The sequence below is a fragment of the Numenius arquata genome, chromosome W, assembly GCF_964106895.1.
Source record: "Numenius arquata chromosome W, bNumArq3.hap1.1, whole genome shotgun sequence".
In the NCBI taxonomy this organism is placed as follows: domain Eukaryota; kingdom Metazoa; phylum Chordata; class Aves; order Charadriiformes; family Scolopacidae; genus Numenius; species Numenius arquata.
This window is the reverse complement of record NC_133615.1, coordinates 27,653,357-27,670,165: the sequence shown is the minus strand read 5'-3', so window position 1 is coordinate 27,670,165 and position 16,809 is coordinate 27,653,357. Positions and strand designations below refer to the sequence as shown.

Here is a 16,809-nt window from a genome sequence, read left to right as displayed (position 1 = left end):
CAGAATGAAGCCCCCGTAACCCAAAGGGAGGTGGTGAGGGACCTGCTCCAACACCTGGATACAAACAAGTCTATGGGGCCAGATGGGATCCACCTGAGGGTACTGAGGGAGCTGGTGGAAGTGCTCATTGAGCCACTTTCCATCATTTACCAGCAGACCTGGCAAACTGGGGAGGTCCCAGCTGACTGGAAGATAGCAAATGTGACGCCCATCCACAAGAAGGGTCGGAAGGATGATCCGTGATAACCACGTCCTACGTAAACCACCTCTGCAGGACCCACCCATTGTCCTGTTAGTCCATCGCAAAAGGGGTGACTTGCGAGCAAGAGTCAATCCCCCTACTCCCGCAACTGTGGCATTGGTCGGGTATGTTGGCCATTGAGCCGGCCATTTCCGTGTACCGATTATAGAAACATCGGCACCAGTATCCAAAAGTGCGACAAGTGAGATGGTTTGGTCGCCGTACTGCACCGTAACCGATCGTCGTGGCCGTTGGCGCAGGCCGATAGTTAGCAAGGCCATTTGTCCCGTAGATCCAAAACCACCTTGCCCTCGAGGTTGCTCCTGCAGCGGTTGAAGGGCCCCTGCAAGATGTGGCAGGGGAATCAACTGTGCCACCTTAGCGCCTTTAGCTACGAAAAGTGGTGGGAACAGTGTCTGAGCCATAATTTGAATCTCTCCGTAAGAGTCCTTATCAATCAGTCCCACCAAAACATTAAGTCCCAGCATAGTGGCAGATGAACGCCCTATAAGTAGCGCTCCGACCGCTTGTCCATTAATACAGATTGGTCCCTGTGTGCCGGTAGCAATTCTGACAGGTTTTGAGTCCAGTAGGGTGCAATCTACTGCTGTTGCCAGGTCCAGTCCGAGGCTTCCGCTTGTGGCTGGCCGGAGAGGAAGGGGTAGTGCGCTGCTGGGTAGGCAGACGCTTTTTGTGTCGGCGCGGGGCGGCTTTTCCCGCTGGGTCGTCCGTTTCCCGATCCAGCTCGACGACAGGCAGCTTCGTTGTGAGTGTCTGGTCGACAGTTCTTGCACCACACGGAGCTGGCATTGCAGTCCCGCCTCACGTGTCCGGCGACGCCGCAACGGAAGCACCGCAAACGAGGTGGGCCGCGGGCATTTGACCGCCCAGCAGAGGTTTGCAAAGGAGCAAGGGCTGCTAAAACCTGACTCTGCATAGCCTGCGCGTGTTCCTTTAAACTATTCCCTAGCTCCTTTACTGCCTCAACTAACATTGCCTGTGGCCTCACCGGTACCTGAGCCATCCTTTCTAGTCCTTCCTCGATGGTCCATGTCCCTGGCAATGTAGCCAAGATGTTACGCGTGGCCGGATTACTATTTTGTATAGCACACTGCTTTAGTATAGTGCCTTTGAGATAATCGGGCACCCCGGCCGCCTGTATGGCGTCTGCTACTCGATCGATAAACAAACCAAATGGCTCCTCTCTTCCTTGCTTAATACCCATATATGAAGGGATTCCTTTCTTTTTTTTCTTTTTTTTTTTTTCAGCTCAGTGTTGCAACAGGGCGTTAGCGACTGCCCGCCACGGCTTTATCAACTTTTTGGCTGATTTATTATCGCATATAACTTCGTCAAACAATTTATCCCCATATTTACGCTATTCCTCGTGTTCAAAAACCGTATCTGGATTATCAAAGCAACCTCTCGCTACTCCATACGCTGATAACCCAGGCAACTCCCTTTTACAATCTATACCCTGAACGCTCCGCTTTTCTAAAAAGCATTTGAGCAAATCATACGCCGCTTGTCTATTCATACCTTCGTTATCTATACCCTGAATGCTCCGCTTTTCTAAAAAGCATTTGAGCAAATCATACGCCGCTTGTCTGTTCATACCTTCGTTATCTATACCCTGAATGCTCCGCTTTTCTAAAAAGCATTTGAGCAAATCATACGCCGCTTGTCTATTCATACCTTCGTCAGCGCTGTTGCAGCCTTTGCAAGACCTCGGCAGCGCGTGGCCGGCGGGACCCTCTATAGGTGCTCCCGGGCGCAGGGATTAATCCCTTAATCCCTTTCGCCTCCTGCGCCGCTTTCAGGACCGGTACCCAGGCTCCGTCGACTCGTGGCTCGCAGGTTCAGCCCTCTCTAGGGTCCCTGTTTCGGGCACCATTTGTCGCGACGGAGGGAAGACAGGGTCACTCAATATGAGTGATCAGCAAGCTTCGTTTATTGAATAGTCAGCCGTCTTTTATGCTTCGTTATAATTAGCTAATACATATTCTGCAATACATCTTTCTGATTGGCCTGTCCTCCAAACTTCAACCCCGCCCTTAGTTCCTTCTTTACAGTTACTTTCATCCTCTTTTCCCATGCCTGAGCAGCTGCAATCTCCCTGTTATCATACAACAGTTACAGTCAAGGACAGGGTGTCCTTGCCAGCTCAGTAGTTACAGGAGCTCAGTCCGAAGTTTCTCAAGTTCTTGCTCAGCCAGCTGGATCATGTCTACGTAACCCTTCTCAGCTAGCCAGTCTCCCACAATTTACCAGCAGACCTGGCAAACTGGGGAGGTCCCAGCTGACTGGAAGATAGCAAATGTGACGCCCATCCACAAGAAGGGTCGGAAGGATGATCCGGGGAACTACAGGCCTGTCAGTCTGACCTCGGTGCCTGGGAAGGTCATGGAACAGATCATCCTGAGTGCCATTATGCAGCGCATGAAGGACGCCCAGGCGATCAGGCCCAGCCAGCACAGGTTCATGAAAGGCAGGTACTGCTTGACGGACTTGATCTCCTCCTATGACAAAGTGACCTGCTTGGTGGATGAGGGAAAGGCTGTGGATGTTGTTTACTTGGACTTCAGTAAGGCCTTTGACACAGTCTCCCATAGTATCCTCCTGGAGAAACTGGCTTGGATGGGAGTACTCTCTGCTGGGTTAAAAACTGGCTGGAGGGCCGGGCCCCGGGAGTGGTGGTGAATGGAGTTAAATCCAGTTGGCGGCCAGTCATTGAGTGGTGTCCCCCAGGGCTCGGTACTGGGACCCGTTCTCTTTAATATCTTTATCAATGATCTGGACAAGGGGATTGAGTGCACCCTCAGTAAGTTTGCAGATGACACCAAGTTGGGTGGGAGTGTCGACCTGCTGGAGGGTAGAAAGGCTTTGCAGAGGGATCTGGACAGGCTGGATCGATGGGCTGAGGCCAATGGGATGAGGTTCAACAAGGCCAAGTGCTGGGTCCTGCACTTACCCCATGCAATGCTACAGGCTTGGGGCAGAGTGGCTGGAGCTGCCTGGCAGAAAAGGACCTGGGGGTATTGGTTGACTGTTGACTGAATGTGAGCCAGCAGTGTGCCCAGGTGGCCAAGAAGGCCAACAGCATCCTGGCCTGTATCAGGAACAGCGTGGTGAGTAGGACTCGAGAGGTGATCGTCCCCCTGTACTCGGCACTGGTGAGGCCCCACCTCGAGTACTGTGTCTAGCTTTGGGCCCCTTACCACAAAAAAGACACTGAGGTGCTGAAGCGGGTCCAGAGAAGGGCAACGAAGCTGGTGAGGGGTCTGGAGAATAAGTCTTATGAGGAGAGGCTGAGGGAGCTGGGGTTGTTCAGCCTAGAGAAAAGGAGGCTGAGGGGAGACCTTATTGCTCTCTACAACTACCTGAAAGGAGGTTGTAGCAAGGTGGGGGTCGGTCTCTTCTCCCAAGTCACAGGCGATAGGACAAGAGGAAATGGTCTCAAGTTGTGCCAGGGGAGGTTCAGGTTGGATATTAGGAAAAATTTTTACACTGAAAGGGTTATTAAGCATTGGAATGGGCTGCCCAGGGAAGTGGTTGAGGGACCATCCCTGGAGGTATTTAAAAGACGGGTAGGCATAGTGCTTTGAGATATGGTTTAGTGATGGTTTTTATCAGAGTTAGGTTGATGGTTGGACTAGATGATCTTAAAGGTCCCTTCCAACCCAGACAATTCTAGGATTCTATGACTGGAGAACTATCTTTAAAGTTGATTCTGATCAACATTCCTGCTACTACCCCTTATCCAACATCATTTTAAATGATGTACTATTTAAAACATGGTTTTGTTTAACATTGTAACTCTGTTCAACTGTCTATTGTTGAGGTGTCTTTTCCTGCTCTCCAGCACATCTCCCTCTGTTGACTAGGTTCACATTAGCCATCACTTATTCAATTGTCCTGGTTCGAAGTAAAACAGAACTTTCTGTTCAGTAATTTTACTTCTCAGCTAGGCCTCTTCTAACTCTCTGAAACTAACAGCATACTGTGGAGAAAACTGTTCTCAGTGATAAGACCAATGTTTGTACTTCATGCCAAGGAACGGTATGCAGAGAGGCTCTTCCTTATACTTTTAATTATAACAACAAAGGTCAGCTAATTTTGTTATTTGCCCCGTTGAAGGGTTGGAATTGGAAAAGCGTAGAGGGGTCCCACCTGCAGGGAGGAGCGGACAGGACAGGTGACCCAAACCTGACCAACAGGGGTATTCCATCCCATCTGCCCCGTGCTCAGTATAAAAGCTGAGGGATCAAAGGGTCAGCTCTTTTTCTTCAATAGCCAACATCCTAGGAGGTCCCTGTCTGTTCATCTGCATGTTCCTGACTCCAGAGCTGGAATCCAGTTCCCATCCTGGGAGCTTGATATGTTTTTGTATATATTGTATCTATTTCATTATTTCCTTTGAAATTTTATTATTAATATTACATTGAAGTAGTTTAGTTCCTTCTGAACTCATAAATCTCTTTAGGCCAATTTGGCCTAAACCACAACATCAATTTACCTTTTTTTTTTTTTTTTGGAATGAATTCTAGAGAAGTCAACACATATCCAGACAGGTGGTGAGATTTTCTGTTTCCACTAAGACCCACTGGGAGTTCAAAACACTCATAATCACACAATCAAGTCTTCACTCTGGTGCTGTCCATGCATGGGAAGAATCATTCATCTCATTCCCAATGTTTCTTCCCCCAAAACAAACGCACGCTACGTGAAAACATGAGAAAAGTGTGTAGTACTAAAATTCGGGTGGGACTAGCCCATTAACTTAATAGCCTATTCCGTAGAAAAAACAGTTTGCTGAGCTTGCAGACCTAAATCCTTCCAGAGCAACACAGGTGCTTTTTTTTCAAAACTCATATTTTCACACTGACAGGTTTAAATTAGATTAAGACACTTTATGGTTAATAAACAGGCCCAAGAACAGCTGAAAGAAAAAGGAAGTGCATACTGGAAGGGCAGGCAACATCCTAGATTTGTGCTTACCTGACTACGCAGTAACTGAACAGCCCTGGTCTCTGCTCTGGAAATGCAGAGCCAGCCATCTTCTCAGCAAATGTCGAGATGACAGAGGCTTAGTATAGAAAGTTTGTATTGTAGGTATTCCGTACTACCAAAACAAACACTGAAGTGATATTTAATAATTCAAATCACTTTTGTCTTATTAGTCATCAGAAAGCTATAAGCATTGGATCAGTTTAATATACTGCATGTACTCTAGTAACCATTTTTAGAAGCACATGCAGAAAACTTTCAACTCTAAAGTTATGTTTAAAAAATAAAAACATGTTAAAGATAAATTCTGGTTAATCTCAAGGAAAAAAAAATTACATGACACACACAGCTTCCTAAACTATACAGAACCAACTACAACAAAACTAAATGGACTTCAGATTTTGATGTCCAGCAGGTCTGCTCTACATTCATGTTTTAGAAAAACCAACCTCCTTACTAGTTCTGCTGAAGGAAATCCAAAATATATCCTGTGCCAATTATGCTAAGCTTTTAAAACAAGAAAATGTTTAGACACGCAATTCTGGTTACAGAACCTCTTTTTTTTTTTTTCCCAAGGATAGCATACTACTTACCTCAAAAACATTTAAAAAAAAGTCAAAAATACAAGCTGGACTGCAGTCAAATATTTACAAAAAGGGTAAGCTGCTTTGCTTTCTTATACAGCCAACAGAAAAGCCGAAAGTTTGAAAGACTCCTTCTTATGCCGTTGAAGTTCAAAATTAAAACATAATGGTTTTCACTTTCATTTTTATTCCTGTTTTGCTAGAAAAAAAATCTGTCAGTATCCACATTTATGGCATGCTCACATTGCTCTGGAAAAAAAGAAGAGTACTAGATAAGGGGACAGAGTGTACCCTCAGCAAGTTTTCTGCCATTCAGCAAGACCTGGACAGACTAGAGAGTTGGGCAGTGAGGAACCTAATGAAGTTCAACAAGGGTAAGCGTAAGGTCCTGCACCTAGGGAGGAATAACCCCACACACTAGTACAGGTTAGGGGTTGACTTACTGGAAAGCAGCTCTGCAGAGAGAGACTTGGGAGTCCTGGTGGACAACAAGTTGACCATGAGCCAGCAATGTGCCCTTGTGGCCAAGAAGGCCAATGGCATCCTGGGGTGCATCAGGAAGAGTGTGGCCAGCAGGTCGAGGGAGGTCATCCTGCCTCTCTACTCTGCCCTGGTGGGGCCACATCTGGAGTACTTTGTCCAGTTCTGGGCCCCCCAGTTCAAGAAGGACAGGCAACTGCTGGAGAGAGTCCAACAGAGGGCTACAAAGACGATCAAGGGAATGGAGCACCTCTCCTATGAGGAAAGGCTGAGAGACCTGGGTCTGTTTAGCCTGGAGAAGACTGAGAGGGGACCTCATCAATGCTTATAAATATCTAAAGGGCAGGTGTCAAGAGGATGGGGTTAGGCTCTTTTCAGTGGTGCCTGGCAACAGGACAAGGGGCAACAGGTGCGAACTGGAAAACAGGAAATTCCATCTCAACATAAGGAAAAACTTCTTTACTTTGAGGGTGCCAGAGCACTGGAACAGGCTTCCAGGAGAGGCTGTGGAGTCTCCTTCTCTGGAGATATTCAAAATCCGTCTGGATGCATTCCTGTGCAACCTGCTCTAGGTGAACCTGCTTTGGCAGGGAGGTTGGACTAGATGATCTCTGAAGGTCCCTTCTGTGAGGGACTGCGGTGGGTCCGTGGAACCCTTGATTGTGGGAATGGAGTCAGGAGTTGACCTTGCAGAGATTAAAGTATATCCTTGAGAAAGAAGGGAGTAGAAAACATCCTGAGAAGTAAAACAACTTTTAGGTACCAGCTGGAGACTGACAAGATAAGGAGTAGTTTTGATGTTTTGCAAAAGACAACCAATGATATATTGTTATGACAATATGTAACCAATAGTAAAAGAACACATGTGTTAAGAAAGAATATATAAGAAAATACGTGTGCTAATAAAGGTAGACTGTTACTGCTTGAACTTCTGAAGACTGCTGTCCGTGTCGTTTGTCCGTCTCAACAACAACGACATCTGGTGACCCCGACGTGATTCTGCACAGGAAAAAAGACGGCTGGAGATAGCCGTGGAGACGGAGCCCAGTATAGCTGAGAGCGGCGGGGAGAGCTGCTGATTGATCCGGATCGTGAATAAGACGCCTGGAGAGGTGAGCTACTGGGAACATGGGAGGGAACTTGTCCAAAGAAGAGGGTATCATACTCTCTATGTGGCAGTTGCTTTTGAAACGGCGAGGCGTGGACCTCCCCGAGTTGACTTTACGGAAAATGTTGCTCTGGGGCAAAAGACAAGGCATTGAAGTTACCACTGTCACAGCGTTTAGTGTATCACAATGGAAGGACTTGGGTGATAAATTGTTTGATGGTGCTACGAGAGGCTCCAAAGAAGCGACTGAACTACTGAACTACTAACAACGTGGCGCTTGCTACTAGAGACTTTGAAAGGGAGCAGGCGGAGACGGTGGGAAAAAATGAGTCGCCTGATCCTTTCAGGCCGGACTTAAAAGGAGGGGCGGAGCCATCTGCGGTCCCAAAACCCCCGGTCCTAAAACCCCCTGTTACCAAGAAAGAAGACGGGGGGGGGTGCTGATGGGGGGGGGGGCCCGCGGCTTTCTGAAGGAAAAAAGTATAAGTATGTGCTGCCCCGAGAACAGATAGAAGCGGCAAGAGACTCGCATAAACAAGCGGCAGATTGGGGATATGTGTGGCCGCAGGAGGGACTCCCTGTATCTAAGTCAGGAGAGTGTGTGCAACCCTCTGCTCCGCCAGTGCCGATTGCGGAAGAACAAAGGGCGCGGCCATCGCTTAACCCCTTTTTGTATCCACCTCTGCCAGAGGATTCGGACGTTAATGCTGATGAGGATGATCCTATGACAGGGCAAAATGAGCTTGAGGAGGTAGTCCCTGAGAATCCGGGTCCCCCTTTGCACACCCCTGCGCCAGTAAAACGTTCCGAACAAGGGGGGCCAGAGTGTAGACCAAAATACCCTCGTACTTGGGATTTACCTCCCGCCTCGATTACGGTTAGACCGCGAAATCCTGTGCGATTCTGGAAAAAGGTCAAAGCTAAAGCTATGGAGTTGGGCGACTGGGATTTATCAGAGAATATATCCGTTCCCCTCACCACTGATGACCCTTTGAATGTTGAGACTGCTGGGCCTGCAGCATTTCCCGTGGTGTATCATGACCCAGCTGCAGGGGAGCCTCATGAGCATGCTACTTATTCCTGGAAGGTGATTCAGGATTTACAAAAGGCCACCGCCCAGTATGGCCCCAACTCCCCTGCAGTAATGCAACTGATACGATTATTGTCAATGGAAGCTATGACCCCTTATGATATTACTCATATTGCTCAGATCATTTTTCAACCTGTGCAGCTTGCAGTGTTTCGAAATATTTGGCAGCAAAGGGCTGAGGCGCAGGCCGTAGCGAATCTGCAGTTTCCACAGGGTGATCCTCGCTATGGCAATGGTGCTGATGTTTTAATGGGTGCTGGGCAATTCAATAACCCACAGCATCAAGCGCAGTGGCCCCCCTTGGTGCTTGAACAAGTAAAAAATATAGGCATCGAGGCGATAATTCGCACTGCAGAATTGGCAGAACCAAAACAAAAATATACCACCATTAAACAAGGCACTCGAGAGCCATTTCTCTCCTTTGTTGAAAAGTTACAAGCTGCTGTTGAACGTCAAGTGTTTGATGCGCGCCTCCGTGAAATGTTAGTGAAACAATTGGCTCGCGACAATGCGGACTGTCAAAAAATAATTGAGGCATTACCAGGAGACCCAACCTTAGAGGCAATGATTACTGCTTGTGCCAAGGTTGGATCTGTGGAGCATAAAATGACTGCACTCGCTGCCGCAATGGCAGCCATGCGAGTGCAGGGCCAAAAATGCTATGGCTGTGGTCAAACAGGTCATGTAAAAGCTGAATGCCCCAAGAAAAAAACGGGAGGAACTGGCTCGGGAAAAGTCAATACGGCGGGGGACACAGCAGAAATGAATTGCTATAGGTGTGGAAGGGTTGGACATGTTGCTAAGCAATGTCACTCTAAATATCACCTTAATGGCCAACCATTACAGCCGGGAAACAGCAAGAAGAGCGCGAAGGGGCGCATGCAGACACAAATGCCCCATTCGCAAATGCCCTACAATCCTGGCAACCCATTTCTAGGGTCAGTGCAGACGCAACCCTCTGTGACAAGCTATCAGGGAAAACCAGTGGATCAGCCGGGATGGATGTATCCACCGCCCACACAGTGACTATAACGACTCAAGGGGTGCACAAAGTGCCCTTAGATGCCTGGGGGCCAATTGGTAGGGGACTGAGTGCTTTACTAATAGGAAGATCAAGTACCACCCTACAAGGACTCATGGTGCATGTGGGAGTTATTGACGCCGATTTTACAGGACAAATTTGTGCTATGGTATCTACAGCAACCCCACCGGTAACAATAGAAAAAGGAACACGCTTAGCTCAACTTGTGCCATTTATGAGTTGTGTCCCCAGGACTGAACAGGCTGTTCGCGGTGACGGCGGATTTGGATCAACAGGAAAACCACTTGTTTTCTGGACTCAGACAGTGTCGGAGAAACGGCCGCAAATGATCTGTACACTCATGATGAACAGCGTTACCCCCGATCAGGTGAAACTGACTGGGTTACTCGATACAGGGGCGGATGTGACTATCATCTCACTGCGCGAATGGCCGAATACTTGGCCTTTGGCCTCAAACACCTTGGGGGTGGCAGGACTTGGAGGAGTTGCAAATAGCTTAATATCAGCCAAACCGATTACGATTGTTAATTCTGAAGGTCAAAGAGCTACGGTGAGACCTTATGTGACCTCGGCCCCATTAAATTTGTGGGGAAGGGATTGTTTAGGACAATGGGGAGTACGGATAACAACGGATTTTCAGTAGGGGTCACTGTATTGCAGGGCATTTCTCGACCCACTCTGGCATTAAGATGGTGTGGGACTGAAAGACCGGTGTGGGTCGATCAGTGGCCCCTCAGTCAAGAAAAACTCACTGCCCTGCAGTCTCTTGTAGCAGAACAGCTAGCTGCAGGACACATAGAGGTCTCACACAGCCCTTGGAATACCCCTGTGTTTGTTATAAAGAAAAAATCTGGAAAATGGAGATTGTTACATGATCTGAGGAAGATTAATGAGGTTATGGCAACCATCAGAGCTTTACAACCTGGATTACCCTCTCCCACCATGATTCCGATGCAATGGGAAATTGTTGTAATGGACTTGAAAGATTGTTTCTTTACGATTCTTTTAGCAGATCAAGATATGGAGAAATTTGCCTTTACTGTACCATCCGTAAACAATATGGAACCTGCAAAAAGATATCATTGGAAGGTGTTACCACAAGGTATGAAAAACTCACCCACAATTTGCCAGTGGTTCGTGGCAAAGGCATTGAGTCCAGTACGTGCTTTGTTCCCATCAGGTTATTGCTATCATTATATGGATGACATTCTGTTAGCTGCAGCAACTCCACAGGAGTTAATTGAGATGGAGAACAAAACACGGGAATCTCTGTGCCAATATGGACTGATTGTTGCGCCTGAAAAGGTGCAGCGGCAGCAACCATGGCTCTATTTAGGTATGAAAGTCTTAACTCAAATGGTGATGCCACAACCCATACAATTGCAAGTGGAAGTGAAAACATTAAATGACGTGCAAAAATTAGCAGGGATGATTAATTGGATTCGACCCTACGTAGGGATTCCTTCTTCTAAATTGCAACCGTTATTTGAACTACTGCAAGGAGACACAGATATTTCTGCCCCACGCACCTTGACGGTAGGTGCACAAAAAGCAATTGCAGACATTGAGCGAGCAATTAGTAGCAAACACGTATGGAGAATTGAACTGACAGTGCCTGTCCAGGCAATCATTTTGATTGATCAGTTGGTACCCTTTGCCATGATTGCACAATGGCATGAGAAGTGGGATGATTCTCTACATGTTTTGGAGTGGGTTTTCTTGCCAAATAAAACAAAAAAGACAGCCCCTGGCCTTTTTGAGCTGGTGGCTCAAGTAATTATAAAAATCAGGACACGCTGTATGGAATTAATGGCGAGAGACCCGGAAAAAATTATACTCCCAGTGCAGAGTGATTATTTTGAATGGTGCCTGGCCAACAGCTCTGCCTTACAAGCAGCCATGATGAACTATACAGGGCAAATGAGTTATCATTTGCCCTCACATCCATTGGTCAAACTAGGAAGTCAGGTGAGATTTGGTCAGAAACAATTGAGTCAATTGGATCCAGTAGAGGGACCCACGGTATTTACGGATGGATCAGGGAAAACAGGAAAAGCGGCCATCGTTTGGAAAGACGGACCACAATGGCAGCATAAAATCGAACATCAAGAAGGCTCACCACAAGTGGTTGAACTTAGGGCGATGGCCATGGTGTTTCAAAACTTCCCTGGCCCAGTAAACATCATAACGGATTCTGCTTATGTGGCTGGACTGGTACAACGATTGGATAAAGCTGTGTTAGGGCATGTGTCTAATGAAACGCTGTTTGGGGTTCTGAAGCTATTATGGTTAGAAATTCAGAAACGTCACTATGAATATTATGTCATGCATATTAGAAGTCACACTACGTTACCGGGTTTTATAGTGGAAGGAAATGCAAAAGCAGATGCTTTGGTGTCCGCAGTGGCATTAGGACCTGTTCCCGATATTAAACAACAGGCAATAGCTTCACATCGCTTTTACCATCAGGGCTATCGGGCCCTGAAACGCCAATTTCATATTTCCAATTCTGAGGCGCGTGCCATTGTTGCTGCATGCCCTGATTGTCAGGGCCATCGTGTCCCCATTTACTATGGCACCAACCCTCGTGGCCTCTGTGCCTTGCAGATCTGGCAGACCGATGTTACGCACGTACCCGAATTTGGGCGTTTGAAATACGTGCATGTCTCTATAGATACTTTTTCATCAGCTCTTGTTGCCACTGCTCATACTGGGGAATCTGCACGTGATGTCATCCGCCATTGGCAACGTGCATTTTCCATTTTAGGTGTTCCCCAACAAGTTAAGACAGACAATGGCCCGGCTTACGTGTCTCAGAAAGTCACATTATTTTTGCGGTTTTGGGGGATATCCCATGTTACTGGAATTCCCCATTCTCCCACAGGACAAAGCATTGTAGAACGAGCCCACGGTACACTCAAGCGCTTCCTCCAAAAACAAAAAGGGGGAATGCTGGGTGAACCACCTGATGCACGATTGGCTAAAGCTACATATGTTTTAAATTTTTTACAGGTTTCTGATGATTCTCCGACCCCAACACCACCCATCCTTCGCCATTTCAATTCCCTGGTAACTCAGGAGGGGGTGGGTCCAGGGGCAAAGGTGTTAGTGCGGGATCTACGTACGGGTCAATGGATGGGTCCGTATGATCTATTAACCTGGGGAAGAGGTTATGCTTGTGTTTCCACAGATCACGGGCTGCAATGGATGCCTGCACAGAATGTGAAGCCTGTGTTATCTTCCTCATGATGTGTGCCATAGTCAACGCATTTTGGATGCCAACGCAGACAAGGACCAACGTATGGATCACTCTAGCCAACATGACTGGCCAAGATTCCATATGTCTGGCCACTGCATCGCCAGAGAATCCGTTTACTACATGCCTCGTTGGTGTTCCAGTGGACAAGTGGCCGGTACCACATGAAGCACGGGCAACTTTTCAGAACGAGTCGTTGGTTAATACATGGGACGCGTGGGTGCCTTATTTGCCTAAAGTGCCTTTGGAACCTCAAGAGCTCGAACTTTTGGGATCTATAAAAATGGACTATTGTCTGTATTTCAATTATACAGGAAAGAATCAATCCTTGGCATGGGTGGTAAATTCAAGTATGTCAATTTACAGAAATTCAAGTGTATGGTGTAACTTTACCTCCCCAAATATTTCTCGATCCTCAAATGTCCCTTTGGCTCTACCCCCGGGGATATTCCTGATATGTGGAGATCGAGCCTGGGGAGCCATACCTTCTCACATGAAAGGAGGACCATGCAGTTTGGGACGCTTAACATTGTTAACTCCTAATGCGTCCATGATTTACCAACATCGCTATTATAAAAAAGCTAAGAGGAGCCTCCATGCTTACAATGAAGACTGTGATGACCAAGTCACTTTTTGGAATAAGGGTGAAATATGGGCAGCCTCCATGTTTGTACCAGGAGCAGCTGCTGCCAAAGCGTTAAGTACCTTGAACAAGTTAGGATGCTGGCTAGCAAAGCAAACAAATGCAACCTCTGCGGCATTAAGCAACTTACTATTAGATGTAGAGTCAGTTAGGCATGCTACGCTACAAAATAGAGCGGCGATAGATTTTTTGTTATTAGCTCAAGGACATGGATGTGAGGATATTGATGGAATGTGTTGCATGAACTTGTCTGAATCAATTCATAAAAGCATACAGTTGTTAAAGGAAGGAGTACAAAAGCTGCAAGTTGACAATGGATGGGATTGGTTGAACAGATTGTTTAGTGGATGGGGACTGTCGGGATGGTTGTCAGTAGTAAGAATGGGATTAGTTATTTTACTGATTGTTGTAGTTGTGCTATTAATGTTGCCATGTGTCATCTCCTTGCTGCAAAGGGCCCTGCAGTGGACGATGAGGGCGATCTTTTTGGCACAAATACAAAAAGGGGGAATTGTGGGGGACTGCGGCGGGTCCGTGGAACCCTTGATTGTGGGAATGGAGTCAGGAGTTGACCTTGCAGAGATTAAAGTATATCCTTGAGAAAGAAGGGAGTAGAAAACATCCTGAGAAGTAAAACAACTTTTAGGTACCAGCTGGAGACTGACAAGATAAGGAGTAGTTTTGATGTTTTGCAAAAGACAACCAATGATATATTGTTATGACAATATGTAACCAATAGTAAAAGAACACATGTGTTAAGAAAGAATATATAAGAAAATACGTGTGCTAATAAAGGTAGACTGTTACTGCTTGAACTTCTGAAGACTGCTGTCCGTGTCGTTTGTCCGTCTCAACAACAACGACACCCTTCCAAACCCTACCATTCTGTGATTCTGTGAAGAGGAAGGGAATCATGGAACAGAAGCAAAAGCAACAAATCCATTTTCACTTTGCAAATCAGGAGAATTGCTACACGTGAATCTGTAACAATTTCTATGCTGAATCAAGTTCAAAAGTTCATCTACCTGCTATCCTATTACCAGCTATTGTCAATTAGATATCTAGGGAAGAATACAAGAACTGAAACCACAGTGGAGTTTCTTTGGACACTCTCCTGGTTTTCAACTATTTGTGGCTCAGACTTCTTCAGCCAAAGATAATTTACATACATCAAAACCCTCAATGGTTTTTCCTTTTCTTGCTGTGGTTCTTTTTGTAGGATGAAATTGTCAAGTCTCACTGTGCATATGTTTTCAGCACCCACATCATCTTATTGAAAGGAGTTTCTCAGATTAACTACATGTATGAAAAACCACCTCCATAAGTTCATTTTGAACCTGTAGCCCACTCGATTTCATTTAATATTCCCTCATTTGCATAATTGCTATTCCCTCATTTGCATAATTGCTTGGAGTGATCAATTGATTTCCCCACAGAAATTTTACAGATTTCTACCATACACCCACTCAGCCCTCTGTTTTGCAGGTGGAGAAGTCCTAGTCTGCTTGTTCCTCACACCCTGTAAATGCAGTCTTCCCAGTACCTTCAAAAGCCTTTTCTAGCTCTACCCACATCCTTTTCAACACAGAGTGGATGACAGTGGGAGAACCAGACCTGCACTTAAAATTGAAGATCTGAGAACAGTACAAAATAGCAGCATAAAAAAAATTGTGCCTGTAAAGTTTGTCAATTTGTATATAACACTGCAGCTGATTAGAACACAAATGAGGAAACATTTCTAGAGCTGACAATTCTAAAGACATAAACATCTTCCTCCATAATTCCTTCACGAGATTCCATTCCAGTTACAAATCCTTGCAATACTGACACAAATATAACCACTTTAATGCAATTACTATCCATCACCATTATAGTATATTTTACATCTAAATTAAGCTCATTCAAGAATTTCAGTTCTGAGAAGACAGACAGATGGGAAGGCCATCTTAAAAAAAGGAAATTCCTTGACTCCTTTCCAAAGTTTACCCCCTCAGTTTAGCAAGCAAATATTAAGGGCAGAGCAATTTCAGCTAGGATGTGGATGCTTTTTTTGCTTTCTGTTAATCAGTCAATAACATGTATCTACTTCAAATCCCTCATCTCCTGCATACCAGCAACCTACTACCCTATAAAGTTGCAAGGAATGTCACAGATTCATTAACAGAAGATCTACTGGAAAACGAAGCTAGTGCCTACAGCACCAAGGCTGAAATACTCAGTATCAGTAAACAGCACATTATCACCCCAGTGACAATTCCATTTCTGCTATTTTCAGTGCATAACATTTCTTAAAATTAGGTTGTTCTACAGCGAAGCAGTAATACAATGGCCCAGCAAATCTTCCCCTAGAAAGCAACCAGTAAGATAACTCCAACCTGAGAAGGTATCTTAAAATAGCAAGACAGTGCATTTCTTAGATATTAGCTGACCCTTTTTTTTATCCAATGCCTAGATTCCTACACACATACAGTGCGTGAAACATTTCTAAAAAAGGGTTCTGTGGTGATTAACAGCAATCTATTTACTTTCAACTGAAGTACTTTATCCCTTATTCAACTACTTTGTGTAACAGAAAGACTACTGAATGAAATGGCAGGAAGCTTTTTTTTTTTATTTCTAATATCCAAAGAAAGAAGGTCATGCATCCTGAAATACTGAGAAATGAATTACACAGCTTTATACAACTCCCTGCAGGTTTCAGGGGCTTGCATTATAAAATTAAATTAGGTATTTTCTGCCACAGAATACACACACTTGTAATACAATTATCCTGAAGTTGTTCAACGGGTTTATCACAGACGAGTTGAGAACACTTCATTAAGATACTTTGCTCACATGAATGTACAGTCTAAAATATTTGGTAGAGAGATACAGTAATACTATGTACACTAAGCCAATGAACAGAAATTGGTTGAAGCTGTTCCTATTTCTTCAGTCAGATATGTCAGTTTGATTTGATGATTAAGCGCTTTGACTTAAGACATGATATTCATCTAGAGAGCTACAGTGTTGACAACAAAAGCAGTGTATTGTTCATAAGGTTACAAAGCAAAAAATAGACTGCATTTGAAATTAACCTTTAAGTTTCACCCAACAATTTAAAAAAATCCTACCTTTGTATTTATAATTTGAGTATAAAGGATTATTTTATAAAACAACAAATTGAAAGACTTGCATTCCTTACAGTGCTAACATACCAAAAACTGTAGCTGTGAACTATACCACATCCTCCTCTGCAAAGCTACCTCTCTGCACAAACCATTTGGTTTTTGCTGATTCACAGGCACAACCTGTACCTGAACATTCTCAAAACCCTCTGGAAGCTACATGTGCTTTGCATCTTTCCACTCCTTCAAGA

General features: G+C 45.4%; 1 protein-coding gene across 4 annotated transcripts in view; it reads right to left on the bottom strand.

Annotated features, from left to right (window-relative positions):
* The window catches only part of LOC141476620 (ubiquitin-associated protein 2-like), a 110,255-nt gene that overhangs the window by 79,389 nt on the left and 14,057 nt on the right, over positions 1 to 16,809 (bottom strand). The window lies entirely within an intron of this gene.